The 22,163-nt window shown below is 40.2% G+C and overlaps 1 pseudogene; it reads right to left on the reverse strand.

Annotated features, from left to right (window-relative positions):
• Positions 1-885: 885 nt before the first annotated feature.
• On the reverse strand, positions 886-21,899 carry LOC136248467 (glutamate carboxypeptidase 2-like; annotated as a pseudogene).
• Positions 21,900-22,163: the final 264 nt, after the last annotated feature.

Consider the following 22,163-nt stretch of genomic DNA (forward strand, 5'->3'; position numbering starts at 1 on the left):
CATCTCCCAGTGAACAAGTGATCATACCATTATTACAATCAGTAAGTGATGGACAGAGAACTATGTGCTGGTATGTATGGAATTATTTTCAAAACAAAGTTCATAAGGTCATCACAAAACTCTTAATACACATTACCATCACTCATTGACAAGCTCCCATCACTTTGACATGTTCTAGTGTCACGCTAACGTACAACTGTCATCATAGGAAGGAATTCTATCATCTAAGTGATTGTCCAATAAGGTCAATGAGGGTAGCCAGGATAATGGAGCTATATACATAAATATGATGTATGAATTCAGTGTACATAAATAACACTACTGTTCATAGTTACGAGGTAAATGGTAGTAGAGCCTGACAATAATGAACTCATATGTGACACGTTCCTTTTCTGGTATTGACAAGTATCTTCCTTCTGCACTTTTATATTTTTTTAATAACATGGTTGTCTACTTCTTCATGCAAAGAAACCATACCAAGGCATCAATTTTCCGCATTGACACTTTCCTTAGAGGAGCATATTTAGATGTCACAAAACTATTTGAAGCACTTACACTACTGTAAGAGGGAGCACAGATACTTGAGAGATGCACTTATAAACTGATTGTATGACCATGCCCTTAACAATCAGAACACATTGCCACACCCTTAAACAATCAAAGCACATGACCACACCCTTAAACAATCAAAGCACATGACCACACCCCAATGTAATCAACTGCAGTTTTGCTGTAGAAAATTAGGCATGGCACCGAATCATGTACCTTAACCTATTGCGAAGCCCATTCAAGGTAAGCAGCTAGATTAATAATGCAGTCATACGTGTACAATAAAGTTTTAAAATTATTAATTTAAAACAAAGTTGGGTTCCAGCAATAAAAAGGTATAGTTGAGCAGTACTGTATTTACAAGCAATTGACTGATGATTGTTGTATATGGTTTATGATGTCTTGGTATACTGGTTTAGTATTTGAGCTGCATAGCGTAAGTATATGGCCACAAGTGAGAGTTGTCTGTCAACTTCTTGCCAGTCTGTAAATGTTGTTGCATTAAATAATGCATCTTCAACACCTGGGAACACTGATCCAGCATAGTCATCAATTGCACTAGGTGCAAATATTAAATGCCTAAAAAGAGAGAACATTATGTCACAGTATACATGTTGATTGTCTTACTTGAAAATTGGTCTATTGGGTAGCCCATCTGGGTTGAGGAAGGCTCTCTCAAGTGACTGCAGTTTGTTATTCAATATACGACGTTCATTATCACTGTGTTTGTACATGATAAACAAACTTTAAATGAAACAACAAAGTAACCTTAGAGTCTTCTCTCTTGCATGATCTAGCTCTGCCTGAAAGCCATTACATGCACTGATGAACATGTCAACTGAAGCATTGAAGAGGGCTGTATACACCACAGTAAAACATTAGAGTATGTATGAACAGTAGTGCAACCTATCAACCTTTACTCACTCAAGGTTATTTGGTGGTCCAGCAATGTTTGTTCATTTGTTTGAGTAAATCTATCAGCCTGAGATCTCATGAATACAGCATAGTCAGAGACATTGTAAGGTAGCAGTGGAGTGGTTGCTATTTGGAGTGCAATATTCAACCAGACCAGCCCGACTGCTCGATGGTATTCAAAGTAAGGATCAGCAAACTTCATTATCCAGTAGAAAGTATCATGGACAGAGTGGTAGACTGGGTAGCTCTGGTATTGTTTCTGGAAATGGCAAGACAAAAAATACTTGACAATAAGTTTGACACTGGAGAACACAGAGATAATTATGTATTAATGCAGAATTAAAAGGGGGGAAAAACCAGATGGGTATATATACATCGCAGTGTTGAAACCAGGTCACTACTGCTGACCCGGATGACCTGGTCTGGGTGAGACCCAGGATTAATTAAAGCTGAGGTGTACACCAAAAGCTACGTTTTAGGTGCGTGTTAAGTACAAGGGTAGCTATATGAAAACTAAGCAGGTAAAGTTTATAAGTAAAGATATCAGTCACGTAAGTTTGCAGATTAGTAGCAAGATACATTTCCTGCAAGGCTTTGCACATACCTAACACACCGTACTTACAAACAGTAAATCTACGTACCATACCAAGAACGCATCCAGAAATTAAATATTTATGCACTATATTGTAGACACATTTAAGATTTCTTTTAAAGCAACACCTCCTCATAGATTCTACAAAATTGTTTACCCTGTCTTACAAGAGGACATGGTTTCAAACTTTCTAAACCCAGATTCAAACTCCTTAAGTTTTTCACTGACTGTATAATCAATTAATGGAATTCTTTACCCTGTTATGTGATTAACGCCCAATCAGCTAATGACTTTAAGAACAAAATGGATACGTTTTTGGGCAGAAATTGGATACGGACATAACAAGAGGCCAATGGCATATTAACTTACTTTTAACATTGTAATTGTTTTCTGTCAATTAAATAGTATGACACATTCCTGATAATAAAGCAGGCATGGGTCACGAAAGAAGCTGGCCTATCACAAGATTATACCAAGTCTTATACAATAACAGTCAATTAGTGGGCGTGGCTGCACATAAGCCTGCAGGTATGGATTTGTGCATACCTACAGACTGCGATACTATTGATAAATGGGCGTGGCTGTATGTATAGTTGCAGACAGTCATCCTTATAAGTAAGCGTGACTCACGAATGAAGCTGGACTTGACTATAATGCATTTATACACTTTCGTATTGTCCAACTAATTGATTTGCTTCACCCTGTAAAGCGGATCAGTTCCAGATGACCCGGACAAAATGTGACATGGTTGACCTGGGTAACTCAACTCAGTTTCAATGCTGATACATTGAGATATCAAATCCTTATAATGACTGCGCACACATTCCAACATTGTGTAATATGCAACATGCTTATGAGGAGGGAGCCATAGAGCTTACACATTGATGATCAAAGCATAATTATACAACAAGCATGCACAAACCCTTCTGGGGCCCCTTGGAAAAAATTGAGAATGGTCTCTCCCCTCTGTTACACCACTTACATTAGTGTAATAGTACTAGGGGTGTCAGCTCACTAACATGTGGTGATATTGAACCAGTTAGGTAGCACTTACCGAGTAATAACCCATGTCCAACGATGATATTCCTAAGTTCTGTAGAAATATGGTGTAATCACTACCTGATCCAAGGTTCTCAATGCTACACAGAGAAAAATTTCACAATACATACGAGCACACACACATGTACCCAGATATAAACACGCACACACACATGCAAACAAATTTATGTTGTGCATACTTACTATGGTCGTGTGCCAGGTATAGTATTACAGTGCTCCCATTGATCATAAACTGTTGAAAACTTAGAACTAGGGCATTTGGTCTGTCAATAAAAGGTTACAAATAAAGGAGTAAACAAACACAACAGTATTATGCATGTAACTATAAAGGAGTAATCAACACATTACTTTGATAGAAAATTACAGGTGTTTACCACAAAGCTAAAGTGCATGTACATAATACAATATGCCAAAACAAAAAATGAAGAACCAACTTTGTTCAATGAAACATATATCACTTCAAATACAAAACACGATCCACAAATGCATTATATTATACCATTTTAGTTGCCTCATAAATCAGACTGTAGAGGAGGGGTGTAGCAGCGATATAGATACAGTACAGTCATGACCAAAAACAGACAAGTCAACATTTAGGTAGGCCAGGCTTCTGTCCATCAGTAACTTTGATATATCCTGCCAGTAGCATGGTTAGCATCACACACACACGCACGCACGCACGCACGCACACACATGCACGCACGCACACACATGCACACACACACACTTGGCCCCATTCAGATGATCCAAGCAGTCCATATTCTTCAGCATCCCAGCTGCACAACACCAGGGTACGGCCAGGACGCCATCCAGTCTTCCTCAACTGCCCCAACACATTGGCTATCTGTGCAATGATGCACACAAAAAAGAAGGGCGGGGCTAGGGTAGTAGCCATACCTCTGCTAGAACTGCAGTGCCACTGCTGGGATCAGCACCTCCAAACACCCATGCATCACGGTGGTTGCCTAGCAACACTAACTTGTCTGGCTCAACATGACCATAAATCCAACCAATCACATTTACTATAGTCTTGTTGATGTACTCATTGTTAACTTGCAAATAAACAAGAGAAGACCTAAAAAAGTATGCAGAATCCTGATAATTGCCAAGGAAACTACGTACATAGTACAAGTGTAAGAACATTTACATTGGAGTAGGCATTGTAGAAATAAAACCAAGCATTGAAATAAGAGAGGTCACCTAGACCTGCAGTTATTGTACTGCATTGGACATTGAATTCCTACTTCAGTTGAATGAGCATAGTTAAAGCACTACCATGCACGTGTACAGAAAATACAGCATGAGGAGTGTGTCGAGTAGCTATTACAGCACAAGGCAAAGCTCAGTGTTGTATTAGTCTTAACACACCTCCCATGTGTTGTATTTTTCCAGTATGGGTGATACTTTAAGTGTTATAATGTACTTCCCAGTCATCTTGCTTGTAGCACTTACCTTGAGAACCCAAACTGCTTCAAAATTGTGCTACTGCATAGGTGTTGATTGGGGGTAACGTGTCATGGCTTCAGTATTTTAAATTCCATTGTGTGACTGTAGAAGCACTTCTTGTACTGTTTTTTTTGTTTATAACAAATGGAACAAATTATGTAGCTGAAACTGAAATGGTAGTCATGGAATCGGTTCAGTAGTACTTTTGTAGTGACTGGATTGATTGCAGAGGTGCTTCTTACACTGTTCCATCATTTTAAACACTGTATAGCATGTGAAATAAAGCTGAAATGGCCACTTCGTGATTCTGTAATTCAGCAGGAGCATGTGTTCAGTTGTGCAATTAATTTTTATGATGTGTCTGGTGCCATTATTTCCCTTGATATGGTATGCAGTGATCCCTGCTATACAGCACTATATGGTACTGTAATCTCACCACCTCTTTAATAAGACTATATCCTTATAATACTCGTGGTATCATGGTGCCAATAGTAACATTATTAAAGAGGTTTTACTCTCTCATTTTTTGTTTCGTAAATTTTAAGCTGCAGACTTACCCATTATCAAAATCAGGTCCAATATTGTAGGTGATGTTGAGTTGGCCTTGCCAATCAGCTGGTGCCTCATCTCCACCAATACGAGAGAGAAACTGCATAGCATCTTTGTAAGATATTGGCTGGACTGGTATACTGGGGACAACTTTAGAGTCTATTGCATCCTGATACAAGCGGCGGTGTGCTCCATCTAGAGAAATAACATTATTTATTATGGGACACCCACTACTTCAACAGTGTTTACTGTGTACATAGTTTGTACACATCTAGTGGTCCTAAACCATCAGTAGATATAATGAACAGATTACTAACAACCAAACTAAAATAGTGTGTAATATAACTGACCTTTTGAATGCCTTAATTACCAGATTAAGCATGCCTGTCAATTCTTTTGATAGGTTTTTTCACCTCATCACAGCTTGAGTACACAGAAATACACACACACGTGCACACACACATGCACTTGCACATTTTGAGATGAAAATGTCATTGCAGTAAAATAATACAATGTACACTGCACAAAAGTGACAACTTCCAGTAATTTATTAGTTACAGTAGTAGCAAGCCCCATTATCACTTACATAAATAGCCTATATGCTACACAGGTATTATTATCCACTAAATAAAAAGGAGGGCCTACCTATTGATGGCAAATCAGGAGTCAAGATATCTCCTACACCAGTGCTCAGGGTACCACGCTGCAGTCCGGTATCTGGCAAGCTGACTCCCTCTGGAAATGATGGTGGCCCATCCCTCGGTGCATATTCTGCTGGATCAGAATATATTATCAGCCCTCTACAGCCATGTTGTTGGGCAAGTGCTGCCTGAAAACACAAGTATGCAGTTAAGTAATGAAACTCTCAGGGGCATCAGAGTAAAAGTGAAAGTGGTAAGGCTCATGATTAATCAGGGGCATGCCTCCAGGAAAAATTTAAAATTCACACTAGTTTTGAGATGCTATTTGAGGCACTATTTTTGGGGCTGTGCAAAGTGAAACTGGAGACTGACCAAAAAGCACCTTCATAATTTAAAACTTATCATTTGGGTTTATTAAAACTGTCAGAAATGTTTTCAAAGCAGCTACAAAGAAAAACAAAGCCAAAGGTAGTATAACGATAATTATTTTTGGAGGCACTTAAATAAATACCAAGTATTGAATGCTAACTACTTTTAGTTTTGGGTTTCATCAAGTTAAATTTTTTTTTTAAATTCAGCCAAGAAGTGATAAGGCTCTGACCTCACTGGTCGCACCTACTCTGACGCTCTTGGAAACTCTCAATGAGTCTACAGGATGTATTGAATTCCATCTGGTCATCACCTTGTTTCCACGGAAATTTTTTGCATATCTAGCAATGCAAATTGAGTTACTGAACTGGATTCCTTTAGAGATAAGAAATTCAAAGTCTTCATGACGACCATAGTTGACATATATAAGTGTTCCCTATACAAAATAGCAATGTGTAACATGTAGGCTTTACATGCTAACAAGATTATATACACAGGGTGTACAAATATATTCTGAAGGAATGTTGGACAATCCAGTACCACACATGGGCAAATGTTCTACAAGCAACACTGACATACGTACGTATGTACATACGTATGCTTCTTAACAACTTCATTGGAATAGATACTTTCACACACAAAGATCCAAAAATGATTTAATAGTTGTGACTGGATCTACGAAAACCGTTCTTATCGCCCAAGACAGGAAGTTTGATTTTTTCACACAAACACAAAGCTTAATGAATGCACTATCAAGTTTCACTGCCACATTTGACCAGAGTGAAGCGGTCTGCTTTTGCTGGTTGCTTTTTAAAAGCACAGTGGTGAACCGTACGAGTGATCTGGGGTCTTGATGGAGCCCTGGTCAACCAGGAGATGGCTGTGTGTAGCTGTGTGTGGCTGTACAGCTCTGTGGTGCTGGACAATGACCTGTGCTGTAAATTTCCCTTCATCTGAGCCCTGAATGGCCCATAACTTGGCCTAATTCATCCCAACACGTTTCCTTTCAAATTTTTAACACCATCTTGCCCACCTTCCAGGGCCCCTGCCTCCCACCCTTCTGGAACTTGCCTGATACAGACAACCTCGGTTTAAAAACTATCTAAAATGGCGGGAAACTTAGCTGTTGACTACTTCTTCAGTGGATGATCAGGAAGGTAAGAAATTGTGAAATGTGTGAAAATTTGGTATGCGTAGCTACCACCATTGGCCAGCTACAACACTCTGAATATTTAAAACCGACGTTTCTCAATACTTTTAAATGGGCGATAAGACCAGTTTTCCCAGAGACAGTCACAGTTAATGTACAATTAAGCATTACAGTATGCACATGTGACTGCTCTATTGTAAAAAATCGTAACTTTTTAATTTTTTTTATTTGTGTCCATCCATCTACTATGTACTCATATGTGCTTGTTCTTGTCTGTTTTGTCAGTAAGTTAACAAGACATATGGTAAACTACTCACATTAACTGTTCCAATACCAGAGTAGGCATTAAAAGGAGCTGACACATTGGGGTCATCTTCACCAGCCACTAGTGGTTTCTCCAGGGTGGCGTTGGCTACATACACCACATCACTCATATCACTACTAGATACAATGTTGAGAATGTTGAGCGACGATCGGTTAGGGTAGGTGAGCAATACAGTGTAGTTTTTTATTTCAACATGATCAAAGCCATATGAGTTCCACTGGAGTGCCAGTTGGTCAGCTAGTTTGTTATTTTGATGCAATGTGTGGGTGTAGGGTGAGGTTTCTGTGGAACAATGAATGCAGACCTCAGATATGCATAGAGACCTGCATGACACCTCAAGCCTACAGTATTATACAAATTTTGCAAGCAAACTTTTAGAAAAGACAATTTTCATAGCTCACTGCCCATAATGTAAGCACACAGAGTGGTCGCATGTATAATAGAGCAACTGTGTAAATACAGTACTTGTGGCAAGTGACAATTAAAAAAACAACAACTAAGGACAACAGCAGCACATGGCATGTTCCAGAGCAGGTTTTAATGAGCCCGGTTTTTGCCAAATTTGGCAACAACACTTGGGATCAAATATTGTTCCAGTGGTTTATAGAAACTTTCTGTAAACTTAGCTTCTGCTAATATTAGCAACATATTTGATCCCAAATTTGGCAAAAAGTAGGCCATCAAAACTTACCAAAATTGGTTCTGGAACTGTAAATTATTGCTGAAGTTAGCTACAACTTATGAACCCCTACTATGCCATTTTTGGTAACCAATGGCTACTTCACATGTTGTCAAGAACTCTCTCATTAGTAGCCAAATCTGAAATCCTTCACTGCATTCACCTTAGGTATACACAGCACAATCAATTGTGGTTTTGGATTTCTAAATCTGTATTGTTGCCAGTTTTGAAAATCTAAAACCATAATTGATTGTGCCATGCCACCCTATTTAAGGTAAATGCAATGAAAGATGCCAGATTTGGCTACTAATGAGAGAGTTTCCATTCTTGGCAACATTTTGAAGTAGCCATTGGTTACCAAATATGGCAAAGTATGGATTCATAAGTTGTCAAATTTGGTAATTTTTTAACTTGCAAGAGTTGTAGCAAATAGCCAATATTGGCAATGGCTAGATCAATCTTATAATAGTCAAATTTGGATTCGTACATAATTAATGCCAATATTGGCAAAGGTTAGGTTTGAAGAAAGGTTTCTGTAAACAAAACACATTTAGCAACATATTTGATCCCATATGCTGCCAAATTAGCAAAAGTAGCTTGGCAAGATCTTATCTTGGCAAAATTTCTGCAATACATTTGTGTCTCTTCAAATCACTAGGTCTACTGAAGTGTCTATCACACACAGCACAGTATGTTGATGTTGACAGTGATGTTACTAGAGGGACTGAATCATCTAATGTGCACCTATGCACTGCAAGACCTCCATTACATCTCTCACACCTTTGACATTGTATTGTACCTACCTGCTCATTGACAGGTTTCTCCCTTTCATTAATGCACTTATGCTTTGCTTTATCTGATTCTCTTCAAAAGAACCTCCCGCACACACACAACATTTAACTACACAACATTTAACTACACAACATCTTGATTTATAACCTTTTTGGATTTGTTTCCTTCATTAGAAGGGCCACATGACCATTTCATGGCAGTGGTACAGAGGAACACACGCGGCGCGCGCGCGTGTGTGTGTGCGTGTGTGTGTGTGTGTGTAACTATTTCATGTTCTACTATAAAACACTTACTCAAGATTATCTCTAATGTTTTCAGCCTTCATCTTATCAACAATCACTTCCAACACTGATCTACCCTCCACCATCCTACCCCATGTTTCTGCTTGTGGGGCTCCTCCATCATCATGGCTGTCTTCGTCATGAAATGCCAGTACTCCAATTAGCAGGCCCAGGACCAGACCCAGGATGAACAGTGCAGCAGATAGCACAAATATGAACCATGGTCGATAGTGAGCTATATGGCCTCTCTTTCTCCATGTAGATGTTGAGGAGTTTTGACTGCAGGAAAACTGGTCATGTTATATGACTGTCCAGTAGAACAGCAGTCTATTCACTAAACTTATACGTATGGGATTCTTGCAGATCCGGTCACATTTAAACTTTTCAACTTGGTCCATAGGCAGTTTTGTCTTTTAGGTAATCAACCATATTTCCGCATATCAAAGCCAGGGCTTTTATTTCCTTCCCAGCACTTTTGACCCAGCCTGTAAACAAATAGGGCCTTCTTTTGAGACCGGGTGTTTATTTTCGATTGATCTGACCGACGCCCAACGTTAATTGAATTCAGGTGGTGGTAGAACAAAATTACTGTAATGGTAAGCATACAAAACAGTAATACAGTGTGTTGACTATATAAACAAGTGTAGGCAAGGCTGGAAAATAGTTTTATCATACATATCTGCATGCATGTGGACTCGCCCGGACTACCCACGTAATTACTCATAGTACCTTCATCCCTCAGAAGACTCCAACCTCAAGTATGAAGAAGCAGCAACAACAAGGGAGACAATTAAAGCAGACTCAAGCAATAGCCCGGGCCTCTATTTGAGACCAGGCACTTATTTTCCAAAGGTGCTGGAACCTCCCGGCTTATAATTGGGACAGGCATTGCGGCTTTTATGAGGAAATATGGTACATTCCCTAAGGTAAGTGTGGGGGTAATTCTAGACTCTGAGATTGTATGGTAGAGTCCCTGGCCATATAATTTGGTACACTAATGTGGTGTCCTATGGGCTATTTGCAAACCAAAAGTTAAGCATATCCATTATCCAACTGCAATAATTGAAACAAATTTGTAGTCTGATTACAGGTAATTTTACTAAAAAAAACTTTGAAAAAATGTCAAGTAACTCTATCTATGAAGCACAGGCGGAGTGGCAGTCAGTTACATAGAAAATATTTGTGTATTGTACAAACCTTTAAAATACGCACTGCTACTTCAATTCCTCCAGAAGGGTATGAGCTTCCTGTTTAATTTATAAGCTGCAGATGAGTAGTACTTTAGTTTCTATACTTGTTTTAGAGAATTGATGATTTATGAAAGGCACTACTTACTTGTTATTCAAAGTTAGTTTTATGTTGTAAAATTGCCCATACTGATATCTAGGCTCTGCCAATATTCCGGCAGTGGTCATGGAATGTGTGCAACATGTACACTGACCAGACGGTTTATTTGCCACACCCACACAAAGCGAGACTAAGTTAGTGATAACATTTAAATGAGGACCTACCAACCCAAAACTCTGATTTTTACCTGTGAAACAACTAATCAAGTTGAACTGGTTAGCTCGTTGTGAGTGTAGTGTAAAGAGAAACCTGAGCACACCAGCAGGGCTGACTGCTCAGTAAACAATAATAATAATAATAATAATAAGAGTGGCACCTCATTTACTAAAAACTGCCTGCATCCCTTTTTATCCCACCGCCTCTAATTTCATTATTGCTGTTATCAATCATGTGCACACTTATGTTGATGCTAAGAAGGCTAGCTATAATTCTACCGCACGGCATATGTCGCTTGCACCTCGGAAACAGTGGTAAAACAGTCAGTATTAGCTCTTAAAAGGCTTTAACTAACTTTTATAGTAACAGACAGCTAGTCTCGAGTGGCCAGACCGCTTTTTTCCATGTATTGGGTAGAGAAAAAAGGGTCTGGTGCAACTCCAATAGCTGTTTACTTCTGAGCCATCCCCAGACATTGGGGATGCTAACTGAATAACATTGGCTGCAAAGGAGGCACCATGATAGTCTCGTGTGGCCAGATTCTTTCCGCACAGCCACTTATCGATTGGAGATTATTAGCGGCACACTACAAGGATCTGGAATAGTTCGTGAACGTAAAAATTTTCAACACGTTAATGGTGACGATTGATTGACTGAGTAACACCAAAGCTACAAAGGGACAAAATGAAATGGATCTTCCTTCGAATCTTTAGCCTGTTCTGATCGGCATATCCATTAAATATCTTCCGCCTACTTCCCTGTAAGGCAAGATGAACCGAGCTTGTTTGTCTATATTCAACCATACTTGTTGAAGATTCAATGGTAGGGAGAAGGCAAAACCCACACGGGTCAGTAGTCAGAGGTCTTCTTCAGTTTGTTCTTCAGTAATTACACTATTTTGGTGATTAAAAGATCGCGTGAGTCAATTAACACTCACCAACCACTGGTGAGAGCAGTATTTTTAAAAAATATCGAACTATTCCAGACCCTTGTAGCGCGCCACTTATAATCTCCAATCGATAAGCGGCTGCGTGGAAAGGGTCTGGCCACGCGAGACTAGCGCCATGACGTCAGTAAAACAATGAAACATTTGTAACACTCCTGCTCCGGTTGTGAGTCTTGTTACATGATGAGGATGAACTTTCAAGATGCTTTAAAAGAGACATTGGAGCAAATTAAGATTCATTTAAAGGATAAACAGATCGAAGCCATCTTGAGTTTACTTAGGCCACTTCAACTAAATCTTTTGTTTCTCGGGTGAAATTCAGCCAAATAAAAGTCGGTAGGTCGGTAAAATAAAAATAAAAATAGGCTATTTTGCTAGCTGAAGAGTGATATTGTGAGTCAAACGGTGGCTAAGCTACATTACGGTTGCTGTATCACTTGTGAGTAGGCAGCTATATGTTGAGATATTTACTTTTTGAGAGCTTAAAGATAAATTTGCAACTCTTTCGTGGCGTTATCACTCTTTGCAAGGTGATCACGTGATTAACATAATTATTTTATGCTGAAAAATACAGGGTCAGTCAGGCCCGAGAAACAAAATATTTAGTTGAAGTGGCCTTACTGACGTCATTGACGCCTCCTTTTATGGCCAATGTTATTCAATTAGTGTCCCCAGTGTCTGGGGACAGCTCAGAAGTAAACAGCTATTGGAGTTGCACCAGACCTTTTTTTCCCCCACCCAATACACGGAAAAAAGCGGTCTGGCCACGCGAGACTAACAGACAGCTTGATTTGGAGTATAATAATAATAATAATGAAAAACGACCTCCCACCCGCATGGAAATCTGAATTTTTGTGGATGAGAAACAAGCTCGGAAACAAGTAATCAAGCCTTATGGTGTACGTGGACATCACGTGCTCAGAACTACACGTATCAATATACCGATATTTAAAAACACACGTACACACGACACAGATACTAAACTCACTGTGTTAAAGCTGATGTTTCATCATCGGTTTCAACCGAGGGGTCCGAAACCGAGCTTATTTTTTCTGTTTCTATCATTTCTATGATCACGTGCCAGAGTGCTGATAACAAAACCGGAAATTCAAGTTTCGTGATCAACTTTTCGTAGGGGACGAGGCACTGAGGGACTAGGGAAAGAGCTGATTTGTCCATCAATTTGTTGTAACCAAAGTGTCTAGATGGGTCTCTGAGATCGAAGAACTTTCTAAGTTTGCTTCTCAACACCCTCACTGTGCATACAGCGCTTTTACACATGGATTTTCCAGCAAGTGGAACTTTCAACTTTTGGTGGTTTGGGCGGAGGCTACTGTTTTCTACAACCGTTTGGCAGATCTTTTATCACAGAAGCACAATACGTCTTACAACCAGACACTCTCCTGGATGCACTGTGCTTTATCATTTTCCCCTGTACTGGCCATTCGTGGGAGCAGAAAGCTGCAGTCAACCGAGCTCCCCGCTGTTTCCACTGAGCTGCGCTTAGTGGAGAGCCGTATTCTTACTGATTAGAGTGTTGTTAAAACGTGTTTATTAATAATGAATGAATAATCAAAAAAAAATTTTTTTTTTTCCAGCAAGTGGAATTATCTTTTCCGAACTGTACCCAATATTTCTGAACTGCTGATCCCTTTAGAGAAGCTATCCATCATATTTACTTACCAACCTTGACTGGTCGTAGTCCACCTAATGATCAAGGACGCTCTCTTCTGGCCTTTCCATTACGTTTAGGAGGGTTAGGACTTATCAATCATGAATCCTCTGTTGGTTAGTGATGTCTAATTCAAAACTTCAGTTGCTGTCACTAATCCTCTTTTCTCCCTACTGATTTCCCGTAACAGTTGCTACACCCGTGAGGTTATGGGCTCACAACACTCTGCAAAGGCTAAACTGTGCTCACTTAACCATCAGCAGCGGCTTGACCATCTACATAAATTTCAAGAATCTGCACCTTCAGCCTTAAGCCGCTCAATTGACATTGCCCATGAGCCTGGTGCCTCCACTTGGTTGTCTGCTCTACCTCTGAGAGATCATCAATTTCATCTACATAAGGGTGATTTTGGTGATTCCCTCTGCTTGCGATATGGCTGGATGCCAGCTCTACTACCGGCTTCCTGTATATATGGTGTCTCCTTTACTGTTGAGCATGCCTTAAGTTGTCCTTGGGGAGGATTCTTATTTGTCCGTCATAATGAAATCTGTGATTCTATTGCTCATTTGCTGAAGGGGATTTTGTCATGATGCTTGTGTTGAGCCGGGCCTTCAACCTTTGACTGGTGAGAACCTTTCTTATCGTAGTGCTGTTGTAGATGATGATGCTCACTGGATGTTGCTACTCGTGGTTTTTGGGGTATTTCACACCAGCGTGCCTACTTTGATGTACATGTATTCAATCCTTATGCCCCATCTTATCAATCAGTATCAGTGTTGACTTGTTATTGCCGTAATGAACAACAGAAGAGAAGGGCTTATGACCAGCGGGTGCGTGGGATGTTTCTCACCACTTGTTTTTTCAGCTGCTGGTGGCTGTGGACCAACTGCTGATGAGGTTGGCTTCTTGCATTGCCACCCACCAGGGAAAGTCCTACAGTCACATACTTTGCTGGCTTCGGTGCCATATTGGTTTTTCTTTGATGTGCTCAGCTGTTTTGTGTTTGCGTGGTTGCCGCTCTTCACCTGGACATCTCCCCGACCCCTCGATGATTGACCTGGCTGTGCACAAGGGGCGTCTCCAGCCTTAGTTTGGACATTAATATAGCATTTTTTGGGTTGTTTGTTTGTGATATTGATCATAATCGTGTCGATGTCAAAAAAAAGAAAAAGGGAAGAGCTGATGCACAGACACAAGGCATAACAAAAAAACAGAACTAAAGCTTTCTAAAAGGCTTTTACCTTTAAATACTGCAGGAGAACATAGATAGCTACTAGATGAGAAAATACCAAATATATCCTTGGACTTATCTATGATTTTTTTCCAGGGTTTAATAGATGTAATGCCCTGATTTGCCTACCACCCCCAGCACAGAATGGTGTAAGCGCTGGACAACACTGAAAATAGGAAATGTTTTTGATTGTATAGTAAGGATTCTGGTCTTTAATTAAACTGATTTGCCTTAAAGTTGTTGCACTATTGTATTCAAGTGTTTTGTTTTGTATTTGTGTCCATGTATATGTTGTATCTGGCACGTGTTAAGTTTTGTACTTGTTAGCTATATAGCTACGTGTGTGTATTTGTCTGTATTGTATGTTGCTCTGGCAAGTGGCAAGGAAGCAACATGATTGATTGAATTTAATTCATAAATCAAAATCAAAGGAATCAAGCTATAGGTGAACCTCTGTTAGGTGAAGCTCAGCAGAGGTAGATGGGTACTCCACAGGTCTAACAGTCCTACTGCCCCAGGTGGCCAAGATGGTGGAACGAGGTAAAGAGAAAGAGATCCATCAAGATAGAGTCTTGGCATAAGGTGTGCCATGCTTCTTGGCGAGTAGCGGGTAGACTATGCATAATTCATATACGTTTTGCGTTTCTATGGCCCATATATAAGAAGGAGGGGGAGGGGGGTCTAAAGTTAGTGTTAAGCATATAGCAAAATCAGTTGGGAGATGTTCCCATAAGACCTCACATGATAAAAACAATGAATACATTTTGAAGCCATAGTTTCAAGTTTCTATCTCCATGCATGCTTCACAGGTTTTAGCCTCCTTGCAGTTGTATGTCTAGCCTATAAGAAGTGCTTACAACTGAATTTATATATTCAAGAAGAATTGATGTTTTATGATGCATGACCATGCATCTACTGAAATGCATCTACTTAAAAATTATTTTAATAGTATGACAGCTATAGGGTGTTTGGCACAATGGTGCATGAGGTGGGTCAATCAATTTAGGCAGGTTGTAGGTCAGCTCCCACATTCCTTATAGTTTAGAAGAGTTTTCATAGCTAATGGATGCTAATTGACTGTTCTATTAGAGTATACTTGCATGCTCCTAATATATAATCTTGACACCCTCTTATTGATTCTTGGACTTGGCTCTCTCCATGTATGCTCTCTCCATCTTGCTCATATGTGTAGCTAATTGCACCTGTACTATAATATAGGCCACTGTAAAAATAAAGCAGGTCGTGCACACTAATATGTCACAATATATACATACCAATTGGTATATTAGTGTGTATATTGTGACATTTTGATGTGCAGGACACACTTCATTTATACAGGCGGTGTAACGTCTATAATAAGTCGCCAATACAAATGAAGTTAAATACCAGCAATAATGATGGTGGGATCACTATAGTTCATGCAGTAACAAATATCCAAACCACCACAGCTTCTTGGACATCATGTTTATAAATAAGATATGATTGCATGCATATACCTAGAAATTAAACTTACGCACCATGCACAAATCAATTTTAAGCTATAACCTGCTGAGTAGCTATTATAGCCAATGTTTATAGCTACAATGAATACAATATATACCAACATCATTATCAAACAAACAAATTGGGCCTAAGACGGTTATAAGTCTAAGTCCTTGAAATTAGGTTAGGGTAATCCTAAGGCTGCAGCACATGTTGCTATCAGACCTTCAGTGCTGGTCACTGTAAAGTGTTAATAATAAAAATAAATAATAATATAACATTCAGTTTCTGTTCAATTTGTTAAATAGATTGAGAAAACTTGACTGAGCTACTATCTTTTTAAAGCATCATTGGCAAAGGGGTACATTTATATAATTTGTTTATAGTTGCATCAACTCAATTTAGACTGGGTAGCTACTTTAGTATTAGTTTTGTAGACCTTCACACGCACTGCCCACAAACTGCGTAGCTAATTCATGCATGCAGTGAAAATAAAGTGGTTTAATTGCCAGAATAAATTGGGCCAATGTTAGTCAGCATCAATGGCGGATCCAGGATGGGGAATTTGGGGCAAATCCCCTCCTCCCTCCCTTCAAGAAATTGCATACAAGATCGAGATACTCTAATAGAGCAGTCAATTACTCTAATAAAGCAGTCACAATGTTCATGAGGCAGTGTAGCTTACCTATGAAGCTATAAATAGGATTTTATTTTAGTCTTCGATCAACTGTTTTTCAGCAAGGTGCCCCCCCCCCCCCCTCTTTCCAAACTCTGGATCCGCCCGTGAGCATATATGGTCAGACCGTCTACTCAGTTAAGATTTCCTTTTTAAAGTGATGGTCGGTCAGCAGAGCAATCAACATTATTAGTATTGTTATTGTTGTTGACTGTGCAAAATCTCTTACAAAGAGTATGTACAAGCACAGATAATGAATGAATCAACACAATTAATTATGTGATTAATTGATGTTCAGCTAGCCTTGCTTTAAATTGTTCTAAGCTTGAACAGGTGATGAGGTCATTGGGTAACTATTGTTCCAGATCTTTATACGTGCTTTTTGCCAGAAACAATTGCTCAAATGGCTACTGCTTGTGAAGTGCCAAAGAAAACCATAAGATCCTTGTTTGAGCAGGCAGCTCGCATTGCTGTGTCCTGTTCTTACAGAATTTTTAATTCTAGAGCCTCCCCGGGCTGGGATCTTTTAGACCACCTTAGGTAAACTTTAAGTATTACATATATGTAGATATAGTTTTTTTTTTTTGTTTTTTTTGTGTATTGTAATTTAATTTACCTTTAGTTAATGTAAGTCTTGCCAGGGCTCCTGTACTGATCCATCAGCACATGGTACCCCTGTGTCTAGGCCCCTGTATGCTTGTAATGTATATTTTGTCTTAATCATTAAGACGTTTATTCTCTCATGGAAAGAATGAGTTAAGGTATGAGGTTACTCTTGTGTTTGGTTGCGTAACAGCCTCATTGGGTGACCTTGTAAACAGTAGTTAGATAGAGCCGGTATAAGTATGGTATCAGTCGGTATATCTATTAATTGGTGCATGATCTTAAACATTGTGATTGCTTTCAGCTGGTTTCTGCTGGCAGAGGTGGCCAATTCAAATTTTGCAACATATTTGTGAAACTTGCATCAGAGACCTCAACCTGGAAACAGGGCCGCCCACAAGGGGGGGGGGGGGGGGGCAACTGGGGCATTTTGCCCCGGGCCCCAGCCTGAAAGGGGCCCCAGGAGGCCCCATGAAGGGCCCCCTAAATACCTGTTTAAAAGATCGATATACTCTAATAGAGCAGTCAGATCTAAATACTTTAATAGAGCAGTCACAGTATTCTTCAGAGGAGCAGTGTAGCAAGCTTATAGATAAGGAGATATGGCTGGTGCTGGGTAGTTATTGTCATTGCCAGCAGGTTGTGACCTTTTTTTTTTTTTTTTTTTTTTCAGTTTGGTCTTCACCTTACAACTTGGGTGAAGGGCCCCACTTTAACTCTTTGCCCTGGGCCCCTTAATTTCTCTGGGCGGCCCTGCCTGGAAAGTGTACTTGGAGTGAGACTTGAGGTTAAAATGCGTGAGATTTGCTTACTTTGTTATGCGTGAGGTCTTGCCTTTTTTTTTTTTTTTTTTCCCGGGCTGGATGGACTGCCCTTGCCTACCACCCCCAGCACAAAGAAAGCACGTGCTGGACAACTGAATAAAAAGGACCAGATTGCTAAAAGTTTAAAAGTCCCTGTGCTCATCAATGCGGCCCATCTCAGGAGAGGCATCAGAGGAGCGATGCGAGATGGACCTATTTCCACGTATGCACATTGTAGCTGACCGAAATAGAGAAAAAGACAATGTGCATCGGATAAAAGCCAGAGTCTGACTGTAACTAGTAGAGCCGCGGCGAGATAGATGGTCAGCCAAACGACGGTAGAAAACTATTGCCTCCCTTCCCATTTACATTAACGATATTGTAACAAACATCAAGAGTGAAATTAGATTATTTGCTGACGACATTCTACTCTTTAAAACTATAGCTACGCCCAACGATCACAGAATACTGCAAAATGACTTAGATTCCTTAACACAATGGGCTAGCAACTGGCTGATGGAATTTAACATTCCCAAATGCAATATTTTACAATTTACAACCCACCACAGTAAAAGCACTTTTACATATAAAATGTCTAATATTCCATTGAATATTGTATCAGAGCACACCTATCTTGGTATCCGCCTCCATCATACACTACCATGGGAACCTCATGTTAACTATGTTTGTGGAAAGGCAAACCGTCTTCTTGGATTTCTGAAAAGGAATTTATATAATGCCCCAATACAAATCAAAGAACACTTATACAAACAATTATTGTTACCTTCTATTGAATACTGCTCAGCCATCTGGGATCCTTATCACCAAACAACAGTTAGCAAATTAGAAATGATCCAACACCGAGCTGCAAGATTTGTTCTTAATAAACCATGGCACAGATCCAGTCAACAACACAGTATTACAGATATGCTTAATTACCTTCAATGGCCAAGTTTAAAAAGTAGGAGAAGGAATGCTAGACTTATATTATTAATCAAGATTGTAAGAAACTTACTGGTGCTACCAAACCATTGTTTACCCCAGCCAACCCCTGTATCATATACTCGTGCCAATAATCCCCTCAAGTTTGCACAGCTGCAATCCAGAATTGATTTATATAAGTATTCTTTTCTGCCAAGAACAATTATTGATTGGAATAACTTGAAAATTGACAACATTGACACAATTAACCTTGACACTTTTAAGAACATTATAGATAAGCTAAACAATTTGTGATTTGTAATGCACATTAGCGTGTTGCCCCTGGTGGGCTTTGCTAATTAATAATAATAATAATAATAACCTCCAGTGGTCGCAAACACAAGGGGAGTGAAGGAGGCCTGCTCAACCTCTCTGATACGGTCACCATACTCATGTTTCTTCTGTGCCTCGTGACGTCGATACAAAGAGGGGACACTGGTGTTGCAGTAGCTCGGTGCATTAGGATGAAACATCCTTACGTCAAAAAAGGCACTTTGCCGCTGCCCCCAGAATCCCCTAGCATGTATGTCTGCCCTAGCCTCATCCTGACGGTTGGCAGTCTTAGGTGCAATGATCTCTGGCTGTAAAGGTGGCTCAAGGGCCACACCATGACATGTCTTGGAAAGCCACTCTGCAGTGATGTTTCGCAAAGGATTGTGGCGAACAAATGTGAGGCCTCCATGTCTGCAAATCATAGCATGATCCGCAGAAAATGGGACCCCACAAACACAGTGACTGGATATGTTCAGGAGCTTCCAGCTGTATCTAAGATGCAAGGCATCCCAAAATTCTTGCTTCATCAGATGGAATCCCTGCTCTGCTAAAGGCAATGCTGTCAGCCAGGCAGAAGCACCCGGTTCACTGTTCAGGTCTAAAACTCTTTGGGATTGTGACGAAAGATTAGATTTGATCGTAGAAGCCCTCCCCCTCAAAGTAGAGCGACAATCCTGATGAATCTGAGCCTTGATAGAACTAATGTCGGGTAGAGGGGCTAGTAGATTCTGAGCAACAATCAAAGATCTCAGATGGTGTGTGATTTTGATAGATGCAGTAAACTGAGAATCAGCAATGTCTACAGGATTGACAATACCCAAGCCACCTAGGCGGCAGGGTAGAGAGAGCACATCACGCTCTAAGGCAGAACAAGCACCATGGCCAGTGAGGGCAGGGATCAGCTTCAAACGGATGGCATCCTCTAGAGGCTGAAATAGGGGCCCGACATTGGGGATGGTCCTCATGATGTACACCCACCAGCCTATCATCCCATGAGTGAAAGCACAAAAAGCCACATGAGGATGATTTGTAGCAATCTCAGCCAAAGCAAGCACTTCACTGGACCAAGAACAAACCTTCTTGGCCACAAACCCCTCTGCAAATTCTCGAGAGTCCAATGCAGCCCCAAGATGGCGCTGGCCCTGATCAGTAATCTGCATACCAGTGTCAGCAAAGATAGATTTTGCAATAGTTAACAAATGAGGCTTTACAATCAACACTGTACATGTCTTAGATGCATTAGAAAAATACCCGAAATTAGGTCCCAAAGAGGATGATAGTATCTGCCACCATTTATGCAAAAGTTTCAGTTTCCCCACCGCAATGGCATCATCTGCAAACCATACCTGCCCAACACTGGGGACTGCCACACGGAGTCTTTTAATTAAGGGAACCACAGCCAGGGCATACATTGCCATTGCAAGAGGATCTCCTTGAGTTGTTCCTTCACAAGATGGGATTTCACCCTCTCCAACTACAAACAATCGGACTGGCTGAACATAAGTGTTGTTCAGGATAGTAGAAAATGCAGGACAAAGGATGGATATATTATGTAGGGCAGCTTGGCGATTCACACAATTGAATGCATTAGTAGCATCCACTAAGAGTGCAGCTTCACAATCACTGTCATCAAACATATTCTTCATAGCATGTACAGCAGCCTCAGAGCCAGCTGATTGTCCCGCACAGGTCTGTAATGGGCCAGCAGCCAGTGCAATATCATCACCTATAACATAAAGGATCGCCTTAGCAACAATTCTACGGGGCACGTCACCAATACCTATTGGTCTCACACCTGGACGTTTGTCGAGAGGTATCAGCCTGCAAGCAACAAAAGGCATCAAAATTGCAGGTTCAACTGTAGTTACGGATAAGCAGCGGGCAACAGAGGCCAAGGCTTGGCACAGTTCAACAGAAGCCTCATTAAAAGAGGTGCACAGACGCTTCCACCCATAAGCATCCACACCAGACAAACCGGCAGCACCATGAGTATTAAGTGCTGCACGCTTGATAAGATCGCCTGTGAGAGAGTCAAAGATTATCGGATCAAACTGGGGAGTGATTGGTCTTAGTAGGAAAAATTCCTGTTAAAATTGCAAAATTTGCATGGCTATTTTCAATTATAAATCTCCATTTTTAGCCATTAGAGCATCCATTTTCAGCCATTAGAGCACTGTTTAGTGCTTTGCCAAGAGGTTTGAAGTGAAATTAAATACATTAGAGCTTAATTTTCCAGGAATTGCAATGCGTGTCGGAGATGGAAAACCATGCATGAGACAACAACTTGATCCAATGAGTGTGTCTCACGCGTAATGCGTGAGAGTTGAGGTGTCTGGCATTGCATAAGAAGAATAATCATTATACACAAACCTCACACAGCATCTTTGAACTGACTCAATAGCTAAGATGTCCTTTTGTGTAGCTATAAGGGTCCCAGACCACACAGACGGCGCATTAGGCTAGGATTGGTTTAATAAGTGACTTCACTTTGACAGAAATCGGACAGCTATGAAGGTTACGCAAAGCCCTTTGATACTGTTAGCTTTGTTAGTTATTTGTCTAATGTGTACAAGAATGTGTTCAGACCAGGATATCTAGCTATATTTATAATTACAATTAAAATTGCATAAATCATTACATACTGAA

The sequence above is a fragment of the Dysidea avara genome, chromosome 3 (assembly GCF_963678975.1).
Source record: "Dysidea avara chromosome 3, odDysAvar1.4, whole genome shotgun sequence".
Classification (NCBI taxonomy): Eukaryota; Metazoa; Porifera; class Demospongiae; order Dictyoceratida; family Dysideidae; genus Dysidea; species Dysidea avara.